The sequence below is a fragment of the Prionailurus bengalensis genome, chromosome E4, assembly GCF_016509475.1.
Source record: "Prionailurus bengalensis isolate Pbe53 chromosome E4, Fcat_Pben_1.1_paternal_pri, whole genome shotgun sequence".
Lineage (NCBI taxonomy): Eukaryota > Metazoa > Chordata > Mammalia > Carnivora > Felidae > Prionailurus > Prionailurus bengalensis.
Genome location: NC_057360.1, coordinates 50,148,696 through 50,164,386, shown reverse-complemented (window position 1 = coordinate 50,164,386; position 15,691 = coordinate 50,148,696). Strand labels below are relative to the sequence as shown.

At 34.5% G+C, this 15,691-nt stretch overlaps 1 protein-coding gene and 1 pseudogene across 1 annotated transcript in view; one reads left to right on the top strand and one right to left on the bottom strand.

Moving 5' to 3' along the window:
* The window catches only part of BRINP3 (BMP/retinoic acid inducible neural specific 3), a 423,267-nt gene that overhangs the window by 321,841 nt on the left and 85,735 nt on the right, over positions 1-15,691 (bottom strand). The gene's annotated exons all lie outside the window — the stretch shown is intronic.
* Positions 7,515-8,363, top strand: LOC122476469 (annotated as a pseudogene).

Below are 15,691 nucleotides of genomic sequence, written 5' to 3'. Positions count from 1 at the left end.
GAAGTAGGACAGACACTACTAATTAATTTTCAGAATCTGTCCTCTTCAGTTTTACAATATTTCACTAGATGGTAATGTGTGCATCACCCTAATCTTCAATGCATTGCCATTTTACTTGGTTAGCACAGCAGATGGTATGAAGTTAAAAATGGAATAAGAGATTAGCTTGGTCAAACACCCTAAACTTTGTAATTAAAAAGAATCTTCTGGAGATTAGTTTCAAACATGTTTTGGTGCCAGATGATTAATACTCCTCTTACAGTGGCTTTAAAATTATATTGTCATCTGCACACTTTCATAATATAAACATGAGATTAAAGTAATAGAACTCAACAAATATTGCCAAACTGGACAATCCTAATAATTGCAATGGTACAGATGATGATGATGATGATGATGATGATAATGTTGTCTAAAATGTTCAGTCCCCTTACTAAAGACCAGGAACTAAGTTGTATACACGGAATTTATGTCACTTCTCACAACCAATCTGTGAAGTAGATACTATTATAATTCCCAATTTACTGATGGGAAAAAGCTGAGATTAAAAAAAGGTGGGGTAACTTGATTAAGTTTACGCAGCTCCCAAGTGGTATAATTGGAATTCTCAGATTGCCTCTCTTGCCCATAATGCATTATATTGCTACGGTGCAGGTAAGGGCAGCACATGTTTACAATGATTTCCCTGAAAAGCTCACTTTTGTTCCTTCCCAATATAAACGTTTTTTGAAAGAAAAGTAAGATAACCCCAACTTGTAATACCTTACATTCACTTTGTGCTTCACACTTTTGATATTTTGTTAGTCACAGTAAGAATGAAAAACTTAAAAATTCCATCTCCAATAGATCCAAACCTATACCCAGTTCCACTGCTATTCTATATTGGGTATAGATATATAGACTATATCTATATACACACACACACACACACACATATATATATATATATATATATAGAGAGAGAGAGAGAGAGAGAGAGAGAGAGAGAGAGACTGGGTATATTGTAGGGAAAAAAAATCTCATTTGTCAAAGCAAAAAGAAAAAAAAGGAAAGAACAGAATTTGGGGATCAGGAAAACAAAGTAATTAGAACCTCTTTGACCTAAGTTTTATGACTTTTAAATTGTTTGCATTGTCTTGGAAATGCTGTTAATGTAACAAAATGCTTGTGTTACATTTAATTATTTTAAGTTTCTTACTATAGTTTTGTTATACATTGTTTGTAGTTATGAGCAGGCTGAGATCACAAGATTAGAAATGGAATATGTCTAAATAAAAGACTATCAGTGTGAATAGTATTTTGTTAAGGATCTAAGTAGACTTTTCAATAGCTGAAACTTCTTTAATTATACTATTAGGGTAATATTGTATTTAGTACATGATTCTAATTTTGTTTTATTTATAATATTTACTCAAACATTAACTGGGAGACTCTAAAACATTGTATATGCATTAAATAGGTTAAACACATTCATATGTATGCATATGTATGTATTTATATGCATATTCATATATAGTACAGTGTGTGTCAAAGGACCAGTAAATGTGATTAAGACTGCTACAGAGTTCTCTTAAAATCAAGGTAGGGATAGGCATTATTGATACCAACTTAAGCTATTGACTGATTGATAATGGCTTTCTGACTTTGGTGCAATTCTAAGAAGGATACAAGTGTGAGACCAGGTTTGATGGGAAAGAGAGCCCTCCCTGGGGAGAAAGGGAACCACAGTAGCACGTATGAATAAGCATGAAATGTTTATTCTTTTAGCAACTTCAGAATAAAACCTTGCTAATACATCAATATACTTTTCATCAAATATGCAAACAGTATATGATAGAAAATATATATCGGGGGTGCCTGGGTGGCTCAGTCAGTTAAGCATCTGACTCTTGATTCTGGCTCAGGTCTTAATCTCAAGATTCATGAGTTTGAGCCCCACATTGGGCTCTGTATGGACAGCGTGAAGCCTGCTTGGGATTCTGTCTCCCTCTCTCTACCCCTCCTCTGCTTGCTCTCTCTCTTTCAAAATAAATAAAAATAAACTTAAAAAAAAAGAAGGTATGTATGAAGTTCATTTCTTCAATTCATATAAGGACAATGCATGGAAAGCTGCAGGCTCTTAATACATACATATATTTTTTTTAATAAAGCAATAGACATTAAGAAAACCTAAGACATATAAAATCACATCCTTCTGTATTCCCTCCTAATTATCTAGTAAAATCATGTACTTAAAGGAGGAATTCAAAATATACTTTAGATTAATTTTCTTATATATAGCTCACATCTCAGAACTATTAAATCTAAAAGCATGTTGAAAAACCTTGAGTGCATGTATTACTCTGAAAATGGTTGCTAGAATTTGCATTTGATTATGCTAAAATGAATGTTATGGCTAGTTTTGTGCACTCACTGCAGAATTTCAGTTTTAAGAAGTATTTTAATGTTTCCACATGCCCTAAAGCTAAGCCAAGGGAATAGGGAATAAGTAGAGAAAATACATTTAAGTATTTTATTTTAAAATTTCCCTCTGCATTAAAATTACTATTTTGCTTGAGAATATACTAAGTAGCCAGTGTTTTATTCTTTAACTCAAGCTTAATCCATACAAAATATTTAACATTAATTCTGTTGTATTTTGAATCTCTCATCATTTAGGTAAGTGAAGTATTGTAGGTAAATTGCTCATCATAATTTAGTGCTTGATTCAAAGAAACAAATTAAGCCAGGATACATGCACATGATTTTAAAAAGTGCCAAACCTTTCACTTCTATAACATTTTATAATAGTTTAAAATATTTCCCTCTCTCTTTACTTATGATTATTTAGTCTCATTATTATGGAGTATTTAATGAGTCCTCAGAACAAAATATAATTTCCTTTTTTAATAAAAATGGATTTTTTAAACAGTAGCACAATTAAAATGTCATTATTTCCTGTAACACTGATTCAGCTGACAATAGGTTCCTTGTACTCTTTTTCAAATGACTAATTCTCTTTTCTATAGAGAATATGCATGTGCATATGCCAAAAAAAGCAAAATCTCTAAATTCATATTATTGCAAACTATGCTGGTTTCTTTAATCAGGATATTTCAAATAGTAATCTGAGGGGATTTATTCTCTTAAATTAGGTAGTTAAAGTATCATAGGTCTCTTACTATAGAGAGAGATATTAAAACTAAAACATAGCAAAGAAAATTAAGAAACACATTTTAATTAAAAGTAGGAAGAAACTGTACTTTGTTATCCGTTATTTCTTTTTTCAAATATTATATTCTGTGTTCACTATAATATATAAAGTTTGATATAAACTATGTTTACTTAAATATTTATTTTATACCAAGATTCGCATACTTGGAAAATATATTCTATGGACGTACATCTAAGGTAGAGTTAAATGACGGGATAATAGACAGCCCAGCCATGAAAAGTCTTTCTCCTTTTGGAAAGGGGAAGATACCTGAAAGAATGCAGAATTACACCATTTCAAAGAGATGTCTTTGCAGTATGTTTAGAATGTGTTACTTTTAAAGCAGGGATTTAGTAAAACCACTGAAGAAATCTTGTACATAGTGATTTTAGTGGACAAGATCTCAGAAAATCAAAGCATATTGTGATGTTTATAGTGTTCTTATCTATCAATGACTTAGAAGCATTTATTTATTTTTCCTATCATTTTGCCAGAAATTGCTATGTGCTACCATGAGTAAAAATTAATCAAAAATTATATTTTGATTTCCTCCTCTAAATACATGGTTTTATCAGGTTATCACTGAGAATAAGAGGAGGTGTGGCCTCATCTATGTGTAAATTTTTCTAAATCCAGTTGCTTAATAGAAGAAAAAACGTTCTGAGAGTCTTCTATTGGTCATATGGTTTGAAAATAGCAGTTTCATAAGCAAGGCTAAGAGAAGGAAAAAATAATTTCAACAGTGAAAATAAACTTTCCATTTAATGATGCTTTTTACACAATCTAATTCTCTATTAAAACTATTAAATACTTTATCCAGTTTTTCTGATATATTTCAATTAAATACACCATAGTTTTTATCCCAATGCTTAGTCATTGCACCCAGTAAGCATTGAAAAAATATGTCAAATTAACACTTAAGAAATATATATTATTTGTAACATATAACTGAGTTATATATGATATAATATATAGTCCTTTTCAGTATTTAAACATTCCCCTTTAGGTATATCTCCTGATTCTGTAGGCATAAAGCTTTCACATTTCTCTTTTCTTTAACCCCCTTCAAAACAAAGGGGATGTGTGACCTTTAATAACCATGTGGAGTTAGAGGATACATGGAGGTTCAATATGCAGTAGCTGCTGTGTTTGTTCCTATGAACTAATACTCAGTTGGTCTTAGGACTTTTCCTTGGAGAACACGGTCCTTACCTCTTACCTTTGGACTCAAAGCTGAGATCTACTTTGGATTTTTCATTTGATTCTGATCTTCTGCCACTCCACTTCTCACCCTTCTGCAGCCCCTTAACAGGGCAAGTGTTATTTGTGGTCCCTTGCAAACCACTTGCAAGCCATGGGGAACCAAGAATGGTGCCCAGGTTCATCCCTCTAGCCATGTTCTACTATCACCAAGACACCCATGTCATTTTGGAATTGTTCTTTGACAGGCTTCCAGCCTTCCCCAATAAGCAGTGAAGGATGTCACTATGCCTGCTGTTCTTTAACTTTCCAGAATTTCTAACTCTCTCCTTCCCCACTTCCCCATACATTTGGACTCAGGCATTGGACTTATCTACCTCACCCTTATTTACTGCCACCTTGTGGGCTGGAAACAATGAGTTTGCCATGTTTTACTTCGCCATATCCTAATTCTCTCCACACTGAAAATATAGTGAAACTATCTAATCTAATTATGATCTAAATTTTGTATTCCCTGAGTCAGCAAGTTTGGAACCCAACTGAATATCTGGAGTTTGAACACAAAGGTTGAATTTTAGGCTTTCATTAATTATCTAGGTGTGTAATTTAGTTATCTGAATTTAATTATTAAAATTCTCCCCACAATTTACTAAGAAAATTATCTCATGAAAAGGAAGAGGTAAATACTATTTTAATATTGAATATTACTACACCAAAAGTAATTTATTATATTTTCTCAATCATTTTTTATGTATGAGATGATTTTTACAACCTTTTACCAAAAAAGAAAATTAATATATGAGTCTGTCAAATTTTGCCTAAATGACACTATAGTGTGGGATTAATATCCTGTTCAGTGCAGATTATATTTTTTAAAGTAAATTTACTTGGAACACATGTTAAAATAAGTATTTTTTAAGCCACAAAAACAAAATTTGATTTGATTTTGAAAGATTCCTATCAAACTGCAGTTTTCAAAATATCACATAAATTCAAAGAACCCAAAAGTCATGTATTTTTTTTCTTTGTGAAAAATTTTGGAGGATAGACAAGTTTTCCTTTAATTAATGCTCCACTTAAGTTCACATTAATATTAGTTCATGTCTTGAGCACAGAGAGGCTGTGCAATTTTCTTTAGAGATCAAGAGTGTGAAGGATCATATGTATGTTTATAAAGGAGAGAAAGCATTAGCTTTAAAACCCTCACTGACCATCCATATATGATTAACAGAAAGTAGACAGTTGATTTACATAGAGTCTACTTTGAACATTTAAATGAATAGGTGTGGTGACTCAAAGATATGGGTGGCGGAAAAGATAACCTAATTTCACAAGGGGGTTACTTCTTACACATGACTACCTCTTGTACTAAGTATGATGTTGGAAAAAAATAATGAATGCACCTTGTATAAATCTGGATCAAGTGAATCTAAAAAGTCTAGTTTCTAGCCTATTTTTGTATTGAATATGATCCATGAAACACTCTATGCTAGACAGTCTGCAGATTGATGCAGTACTTTGTGCTAAAAATGAGACAAAATCCATGAAGTATATTTCTCTACAAGTTTTACCCTTTGAACACCTGCACCAGAATCCCCTGTAGTACTTACTAAAAATCCACATTCTTAGGTTGTAGACAAGGCCTACAAAAAACAGACTCCTCAAGGCTGAGGAATCTGCACTAAAACAAACACAAGCCATTTTTAGATAAACCAGAATTTGGGAATGTCTTTTCTTATATAAACCTTTGTATGTGAGAGAATTAAGTTAGTAGTTGTTTCATTCATTGCTTGAGTTAAGGATTTAACTCTTTTGGTTTAAAATCTCATTTCTGAGATAGAAACAGGGAGAGAGAGAGTGAGAGAGAGATCCAATTTATGTTAGCAAAGAGGCTAACTAAGCAACATAATTTTAGTTAAAAGAACATTTTTCTATTAATCGTCTGAAATATAGTTAAGTACAAATGGAAAAGTAGTTCACGATTATTGGACACCTACCAAATGCTAAGCACAGTGTTTTATACTTACATTGTATTCTAATTTTATAACATTTATGAGGTAGATATTATTAACATTGCAATAACTGGTGAGGAAATTACGATGAGCACAAAATAGGATGTTGTCTCCTTCTCCCTAGTATACCTCTGCTGCCAAGTCCTCCACCATTGTCACTTAGCAAAAAATTTACCTACTTTAAAACTAAACTCTTTCAAGAAGACTTCATCATCCACCTCTTTCCAGTCAGATATGTCTCTTATAAAGAGTAGTCGTGGCCATGAAAACATGCTAAATATCACCAATCATCAGAAAAATGCAAATCAAAACCACAATAAGAGATCATCATCATTTTATCCAAATGGATAAAATCAAAAAGACATGAAGTATCAAGTGTTTCCAGGATATGGAGAAAAAGGAATCTTTGTGCACCACTGGTGATAACGTAAATTGGTACAGCCACTGTTGAAAACAGTTCGAAGTTTTCTCAAAAAAATTAAAAACAAAAATACATTTGACCCAGCAACTCCACCACTGGATATTTACTCCCAAAAAACAAAAACAGTAATTCAAAAAGATATATGCGCACCTATGTTTACTGGAGCATTGTTTACAACAGCAAAGATATACAAGTATTCCAACTTCTCAATGATAGATAAATGGATAAAGAGGATATGATATATATATATTATTACACGGCCATAAAAAAGGAGATCTTGACAACTACAACAACATGGATGGGCTGAGAGTATATAATGCTAAGTGAAGTAAGTTGGACCGAGAAAACAAATATCATATGGCTTCACTCATATATGGAACGTGATAAAACAAATAAATAAATAAACAAAAAGCAGAATCAGATCTATAAATACAGAGAACATACTGGTGTTTGCCAGAGGGAAGGGGAGTGAGGGGATGGGCAAAATGAGTGAAGGGGAGTGTGAGATACAGGCTTCCAGTTATGGAATGAATAAGTCAAAGAAATGAAAGGCACAGCATAGGGAATACAGTCAATGATATTATAATAGTGTTGTATGGTGGCAAGGAGTAGCTATATTTGTGGTGAGCACAGCATAGCATATAGAGAAGATGGATCACTACGTTGTACACCTGAAACAAATGGAACATCGTGTATCAACTATATTCAAATTTGACAAGTTTAAAAACTAAAAATAATAATAAAATAAAAAGTAATCATATGTCATCACTGGGCAGGTTTCGGTGTTAATGTCTGTTTTTACATCTGTTTCTTCTAGAGATTAAAATTTTTTGTGGACAGGAATTTGTCCTAATTTATATGTCTTGTGAAAATAGCAGAAGGAACACTTCAGCTACAAGCTAAATTCTGAAACACTCTTAAGACATGCTAGATACATGTGAATTAAGATGACTAATTTTATGGCTTTCAGCTCAGAAGAGGCAAAGGGGTGAATGTCTTTGGTCTTCCTGAATCCAGGTTCATCTGACACCAGTTGCCTCCACCATGCCACCTAAGTTCAACCCCAATGAAATCAAAGTTGTATACTTGAGGTGCACTGTGGGTGAGTCAGTGCCTTTTCTGCCCTGGCCCCAAAGATTGGCCCTCTGGGTCTGTCTACAAAAAAGGATGGTGATGGCATTGCGAAGACAACTGGTGATTGGAAGGGTCCGAGAATTACTTTGAAACTGACCATTCAGACATTAAGCACAGTGGACATATCACTTTTGATGAGATTTTCAACATTGCCTGACAGATGCAGCACTGATCTTTAGCCAGAGAACTCTCTGGAACCATAAAAGAGATCCTGGGGACTGCCCAATCTGTGGGCTACAATGTTGATGGCCACCACCCTCATGATATCATAGATGACATCAATAATGGTGCAGGGGAATGCCCAGCTAGTTAAGAACTACAAAGAAAAATACTTCAATATTGACAACCAAAAAAAAAAAAAAAGATAATTGACTTAATATATTAAATATTAAATATATTTAATTAAAAACACACAGTTGCCTGAACAACAAATATCTATTCTTCCAAAAAAACAACAAAACAAACAAATAAACAAACAACAACAACAAAAACCCAGTAGTGCCTGTAGGAAGGAAAGATAGCAATACTTCCAAAAATTCTGTGTGCATGCGTGTGTGTGTGTGTGTGTGTGTGTGTGTTCTGAGTTACAAAAGTCCCTGACTAAAAATAGAAATCTTCTCAAGGGAGCTAATTTGTGATCCCATGTGTCTCTTCATCAGGTTACAATGGCTTCCAGCTAAAAATGAAAGTGACACTACTTGGGCATGAAATTGAAGTATAGCTTTATAAAGTACAATAAATAGTTCTCATTTAAAATTTCCCAGGGGTTTCACAGATAGAAAAATTTAAATAGGTATATTGTGCTCTTCTGTTCATTACTAGTCTACTGGTATATATAGGTACAAGTGGAACAGAAAAAGAAGCATATATCACATAGTATTTCCCTATGTTGAATACGATGTACAAACACAAACAGAGACTGTTTCTACTTAGAAAGATGAATCTTAAAGATTCTCTGACTGTAAAAACCTCCTCTCCTGGACTGTCTATCTAATCAGATGTTCACTCTACTAGATTCTTTTGGATCAAGAACAAGTCACAATTAGGGTCATTCACTTTTAAAACTGCTAAAGCATGTCTGGGTCACCTATATTCAGCTGTTCCCTATCTTAAAGATGAATATACTGGGTCTCAAATTTATTTAAGTGGAGAGCATAAATTCATACATCCTGATGATAGTGGTCTGATCACTTCCAATCTATTGCTCCTTATATCAAACACTACTAGTCTTCTTTTCTTTTTTTTTCTTTTTTACACTATTTCTATTTCTATTTCTATTTGTATTTCTATTTCTATTTCTATATTTCTATTTCTATTCATTATCACATAAAAAAACATTTGTGGATTTTCCAGAAGGGTCAACATCTAAATCCTAAATGGTCAAGATGTAAGATACCACAGGTGAAGACATTTCAAATCCATGTAAGTATTTGACTAAAATATCTGGTGTGACATAGAAGAAAACTAAAAAATATTTTGTCTATTTGAATTTGTAACACATCTCCATTTATCAGGCATTAGAGATTCATAGAATATCATATCTGAAAAGGATAACAGAGATTATCACAGATTTTAAATAATGACAATTCATGTAGGTTAAATTAGAAGTATAAATGTCATATAATTTAATTTTGAAAGATCACAAGACAATCTCGAATACTAACACTCAATCTCGAAACCTGTTAGCACTAGTTTATGAATTCAGAAATTTTCAGGATACAAAATCAATATACAAAATCCCATTGTATTTCTATATACTAATAATGAACTATTAGAGAAATTAAGAAAGCAACCCCATTTATAATTGCATCAAAAAGAATAAGATGTCTAAGAATAAATTTAACCAAGGAGGTGAAAGACCTTCACACTGAAAACTATGACATTAAGGAAAGAAATTGAAAAAGCTACAGATAAGTGCAAAGATAACCCATGTTCATGAACTGGAAGAATTAATATTGTTAAAATGTTCATGCTACCCAAAGCAATTTACAGATTGAACTAATCTCTGTCAAAATTCCAACATCATTTCTCATAAGACTAGAATAAACAATCCTAAAATTTGTATGGAAACACAAAACACCTTGAATTGCCAATGCAATCTTAAGAACAGGGGCTCCTGGGTGGTGCAGTCAGTTACGCATCTGACTCTTGATCAGCTCAGGTCATGATCTCACCATTCATGGGACTGAGCCCCACGTGGGGATAACAGTATAGAGCGTCCTTGGGATTTTCTCTCTCCCTCTCTCTCTGCTTTTTCTCTCTCTCTCTTTCTCTCTCTTTCTCTCTCTCTCTCAAAATAAATAAATAAACATTAAAAAAATAAAGAAGAAAAAAACTAGAGGTACCACAATCCTTGATTTCAAACTATATTACAAAACTATAGTAACCAACACCATACAAAATTGGCATAAAAACAGAAACATAATCAATGGAACAGAATGGAGAGCTCATAAATAAACCCATTCACATATGGTCAATTAATTTATGACAAAGGACCAACAATAAGGAAAGGACAGTTTCTTCAACAAATGGAGTTGGAAAATCTGGAAAGTTACATGCAAAAGAATGAAACCAAACACTACCTTACACCATACACAAAAATTAGCTCACAATTGAATAAAGACTTGAACGTAAAACCTAAACCATAGAACTCATAAGAAAAGAAATAGTAGTAAGTTCCTTGCTTTCAGCCTTGGCAATGGTTTAGTTTAACACCAAAAGCAAAGATAACAAAAGGAAAAATAAGCAGGTGGTATATATCAATCTAAAAAGTTTCTGCATAGCAAAGGAAACCATCAACCAAATAAAAAGACAACTGACTGAATCAGAGAAAACTTTTGCCAATCATATATCTGATAATAGACTAATTTCCAAAATATATGAAGAATTCATACAATTCAATAGCAACAAACAAAAATCAAATGATCAATAAATTAATAAATGGTCAGAGGATCTTGGGACACCTGAGTGGATCAGTCTGTTTAGTGTTCAGCTTTGGCTCAGGTCATGAATTTATGGTTTATGAGTTCAAGCCCCACATTGGGCTCACTGCTATCAGCACAGATCTCACCTGGGATCCTCTGTCCCCCTCTGTCTCTGCCTCTCCCCCACTTATGCACACTCTCTCTCAAAATTAAATAAAACTTATAAAAATAAATAATAAAAAATGGACATAGGATCTAAATAGACATTTCCCCAAAGAAGATATATAGATAGCCAATAAGCACATGACAAGTTTCTCAATAGCATTGACCATCAGAAAAACACAAATCAAAACCACAATGAGATATCACCTTGCACCTGTTAAGAATGGTTATTATAAAAAAGAAATAACAATTGTTGGTGCAGATGTGGAGAAAAGGTAACATTTGTGCACTATTGGTGGAAATGTAAATTGGTGCAACCACTGTGGAAAACAGTACGGAGATTCCTCAAAACAGTAAAAATGGAACCACCACATGATCCAGCAATTTCACCTCCAAGTTTTATCTGAAGAAAACGAAAACATTAATTCAAAAAGGTATATGTACCTTCATGTTCATTATAGCATTATTTACATATAGCCACGGCATGGAAACAGCCTAAGCATTTACCAATGGATGAATGGATAAATTAATATAATATAATATATATATATACACACATATAATACTGATATATATACATATATACATATATACATCATTATATATACATATAATGATGTATTATTTGGCGATAGAAAATAATGAAATCTTGATATTTGTTTTTGTTTTTAATTTTTCAAGATTTATTTATTTTTGAGAGAGAGAGGCAGAGTGTGAGTCGGGGAGGAGCAGACAGAGAGGGAGACCCAGAATCCAAAGCAGGTTCCTAGCTCTGAGCTATCAGCACAGAACCTGACTTGAGGGTTGAACTCATGAACCACAAGATTATGACCTGAGCCAAAGTTGGATGCTTAACTGACTGAGCCACCTAGATGCCCCAACATTTGTGGGTTTTTTTTTAATGTTTATTTATTTATTTTGAGAGAAAAAGAGCACACATGAGTGGGAAGGGGCAGAAGGAGAGAGGGAGAGAGAGAATCCCAAGCCAACTCCACACTCAACGTGAAGCCCAACATGGAGCTCAAACTCAGGACTGTGAGATCCTGATCTGAGCCAAAATCAAGAGTGGGACACTTAACCCACGGAGCCACCCAGGTTCCCTGAAGTCTTGCCATTTGTGACAACATGAATGGACCTCAAGGGCATTACATTAAGTTAAATACATCAGAGAGAGAAAGACAAATACACTTATATGTGGAATCTAAAAAAAAACAAAAACAAAAACAAAAAAACCCCAAAAAAACAAAACTGAGCTCCTCAGTACAAAGAATAAATTAGTGGTTGCCATAGGTGGGGGTGGAGAGGGGCATAGGCAAATTAGGCATAAGTGGTCAAAAGCTATAACACTTCTAGTTATAAAATAACTCCTGAAGATGTAATGTATTAACTACAGTTAATAATACTGTCTTATATATCTGGAGTCCAATCTTAAATATTCTCATCATATGAAAAAACAATTTATAGCTATGTAGTGATAGATGTTGACTAGACTTACTATGGTGACCATTTTGCAATATACACAAATAGAGAATCATTATGCTCTAAGCCTGAAACTAATTTGTTAGAGTATATGTTGATTGTACTTCATTTTGTTTTAAGAGGAGTATAAATAAATCATATGACTTAATTTTGAAAGAACACAGAACAACCTCAAAATGTTTTAGGTTTTTGTGGAGCCTGGGTCACTCAGTTGGTTAAGCCTCTGACTCTTGATTTCAGCTCAGGTCATGATCCCAGAGTTGTGGGATAGAGTCCCACTTTGGGCTCTGCACTGAGCGTGGAGCCTGCTTGAGATTCTTTCTCTCTCCCTCTGCCCCTCCCTCCCACTTGTGCTCTCTCTGTCTCTGTTTCTGTCTCTCTCAAAATAAATAACATTTAAAAAAATTAAAAATGCTTTAGGTTTTCAGGGAGCCTGGGTGGCTCAGTTGGTTGAGCCTCTGACTTCGGCTCAAGGTCAAGATCTCATGGTTCATAGGTTCGAGCCCCGCTTCGGGCTCTGTGCTGACAGCTAGGAGCCTGGAGCTTACTTCTGATTCTGTGTCTCCCTCTCTCTCTGCCCGCCCCCACCCCTCCTCATGCTCTCTCTCTCTCTGTCTCTCAAAAATAAATAAATGTAAAAAAATTTTTTTAATGCTTTAGGTTTTCAAAAATGGCTGAGAGGCAAAATCAATTCTACTGACTAGCTAATGTAAAGAAAAATAATGTTACTGGATATTGTGCATTAAATAACTGTAAAAAAGAAAGTTTAATTTAGTAAAAACTCTATTTTTTAATGTTTAGTTTTGAGAGAGAGAGAGAAAGAGAGACAGGGGGGAGGGGCAGAAAGAGAGGGAGACACAGAAGCAGGGTCCAGGTTCTGAGCTGTCAGCACAAAGCCCCACTTGGGTCTTGAACTCAAGAACCATGATACCATGATCTGAGCCGAAGTCAGAGGCTTGACTGACTGAGCCACCCAGGTGCCCCAAAACTCTGTATTTTAAGAATAATACATGTAGTCAAAGATTTATTTTACCAGCTACTTAGATGTGATTGGTCACATCTGATTTCTGCCATTTTTTATGGATCGGTTTGTGTATAAACACATCTTGGTCAGTATGTGAAAACAGTAGTAGTGTTTGCTAGAGGTGACCAACCAGTGCCATCCACTTCCTTCTACCATCATAACAGAACACTTGCTTTGTTACGTTGTCTATCCCATTCAGTGCAGCCCCTGTGACGCAGAAAAGCAAACCTTACCCATAACTCCATAAATAAACCCTGATTAGTATGGGCTGGTCAAGGGAATCACAACACCCTTATCAGTAATATTAGTGCAAGGACACTGGCATAAGTCAAGCAGATCCTATAATTCCCTGGCAACTTTTATTTGCTCAGAGTTTGGTGCCTGACTTATGGTGGTCCAGTCAGTTCTAACAAAAGACCTTATATTCCATGATTCAGGGGAAGCCTTCTCTCTCTTTTGTTGAAGGTGAGCAAGGAAGCTTTCTGCCTCAGTTGCTTCCTGCAGTCATATTATAGCCCTGAGGGAAGCCTACCTCACAACAAATCCAACATGTCTTGGTATAGCACCGAATGGAGAAATACAAGGGAAATATAAACAAACTAATTGAGGGCTCAGTTATGTCTTGGAGTGTACCAAAGTTCAGACTGTCTAATGTGTCTTTTTGTTTAAGCCAGAGGTGTTTTAGTGTGCCCCATGGCTAGCAAGATAAGCCTCGGGTGAGAAATTACGATGTGCATCCTGGGTCCCATCCCAGACCAACTGGATCAGGAACTTAAGAGTGTTGTCTATGGATATGTGAGGGCTGTACAAGATATCAATACCATTTTCAAATGCATCAAAGGTTAAGAGGTATTAATGTGAATATGAGCCACTTTTGAGTCAATATTTCTATTAATCGTAGTCGTATGTACTCTAATAAAAACCAATCGTTTCTATCAAATGTGCCATTTATACATATGTAGTCACCAAAATAATGCTCTACTTTAAAAATATTTTTAGTAAATTTTCATTAATTTTAATGGAACCTATTTAAAAACCATAATTTAAAATTATACTATACATCTATATTTTCAATCTGTAAATATTCTTTTCATTCAATGAACAAAAAGAAGGTCCAGGTGTATTTCACCAAATTATAGTAGGTAAGAAAAATATATTGATATCTGCTTCTGGTACCTAACATGGAGTTCCTAAATCCCTTGAAATATCCTGAGTCATAGGAGTCCTGGGAGCATTTTTTTTTTTGTAATAAAGTGACTAGGTATACGTGTGGAAGAGGATTGGTCACCAGAAAAATCAAGTCCTTGTTAGAAGCTTGGAATTTTTAGTCCCACTTTTACCCTCTGGGAAGGACAGAGGGGCTGGTGATTGAGTTAATAGTTGATCAAGCCTATGTGATGAAGCCTCCATAAAAATCCATAGACTATGAGGTTCGGAGAGCTTCTGGTTTGGGGAACGTATCCATATGTGGGGAAGATGGCACATCCTGACTCACCAAATACAGAAGCTCCTGGGCTTGGAATCCTTTTGGACCTTCCCTTGTTCTGGTTGTTCGTCTGTATCTTTTATCATATCCTCTATAATAATCTGGAAAAGCATAAGTGAGTGTTTTCTGGAGTTCTGAGAACCACTACAGCAGTGTATCCAACCTGAGAAGAGAATCATGGGAACCCTTAATATTTAGCCAAGTTGACACAAGCGTGGGTAACTGAGGGATCCACTACTTGTGCCTGGCATGTAAAATAAGAGACAGTCTTATGGAACTGAGCCCTTAACCTATGGGGTCTGTACTAACTTGGTTGTTAGGACTGTAGGACCCCAGATGGTGTCTGGAGAGATGAAAAATTGGTTGGACCCCAGATGGTGTCTGGAGAAATGGGAAATTGGTGGGTATGAGGGGAAAAAAAAAACCTACATATTTACTGGTAGAAGTGTTGTGGTGTGAATAAAAAGAAACCATAGTATCCTTATAGTAGACATGTTTTTTTCTTACCAGTCTATCATGAAAAAATCTAAATAGTAGTTAATAGTAAAAATACATTATCATAATCACTAGAATATCAATCTTGAGAATAAATCCACATGAAACATTCTTAAATGGATGCTGATGTCATGTGTGCAAGTATGTATATTTGTATGTAT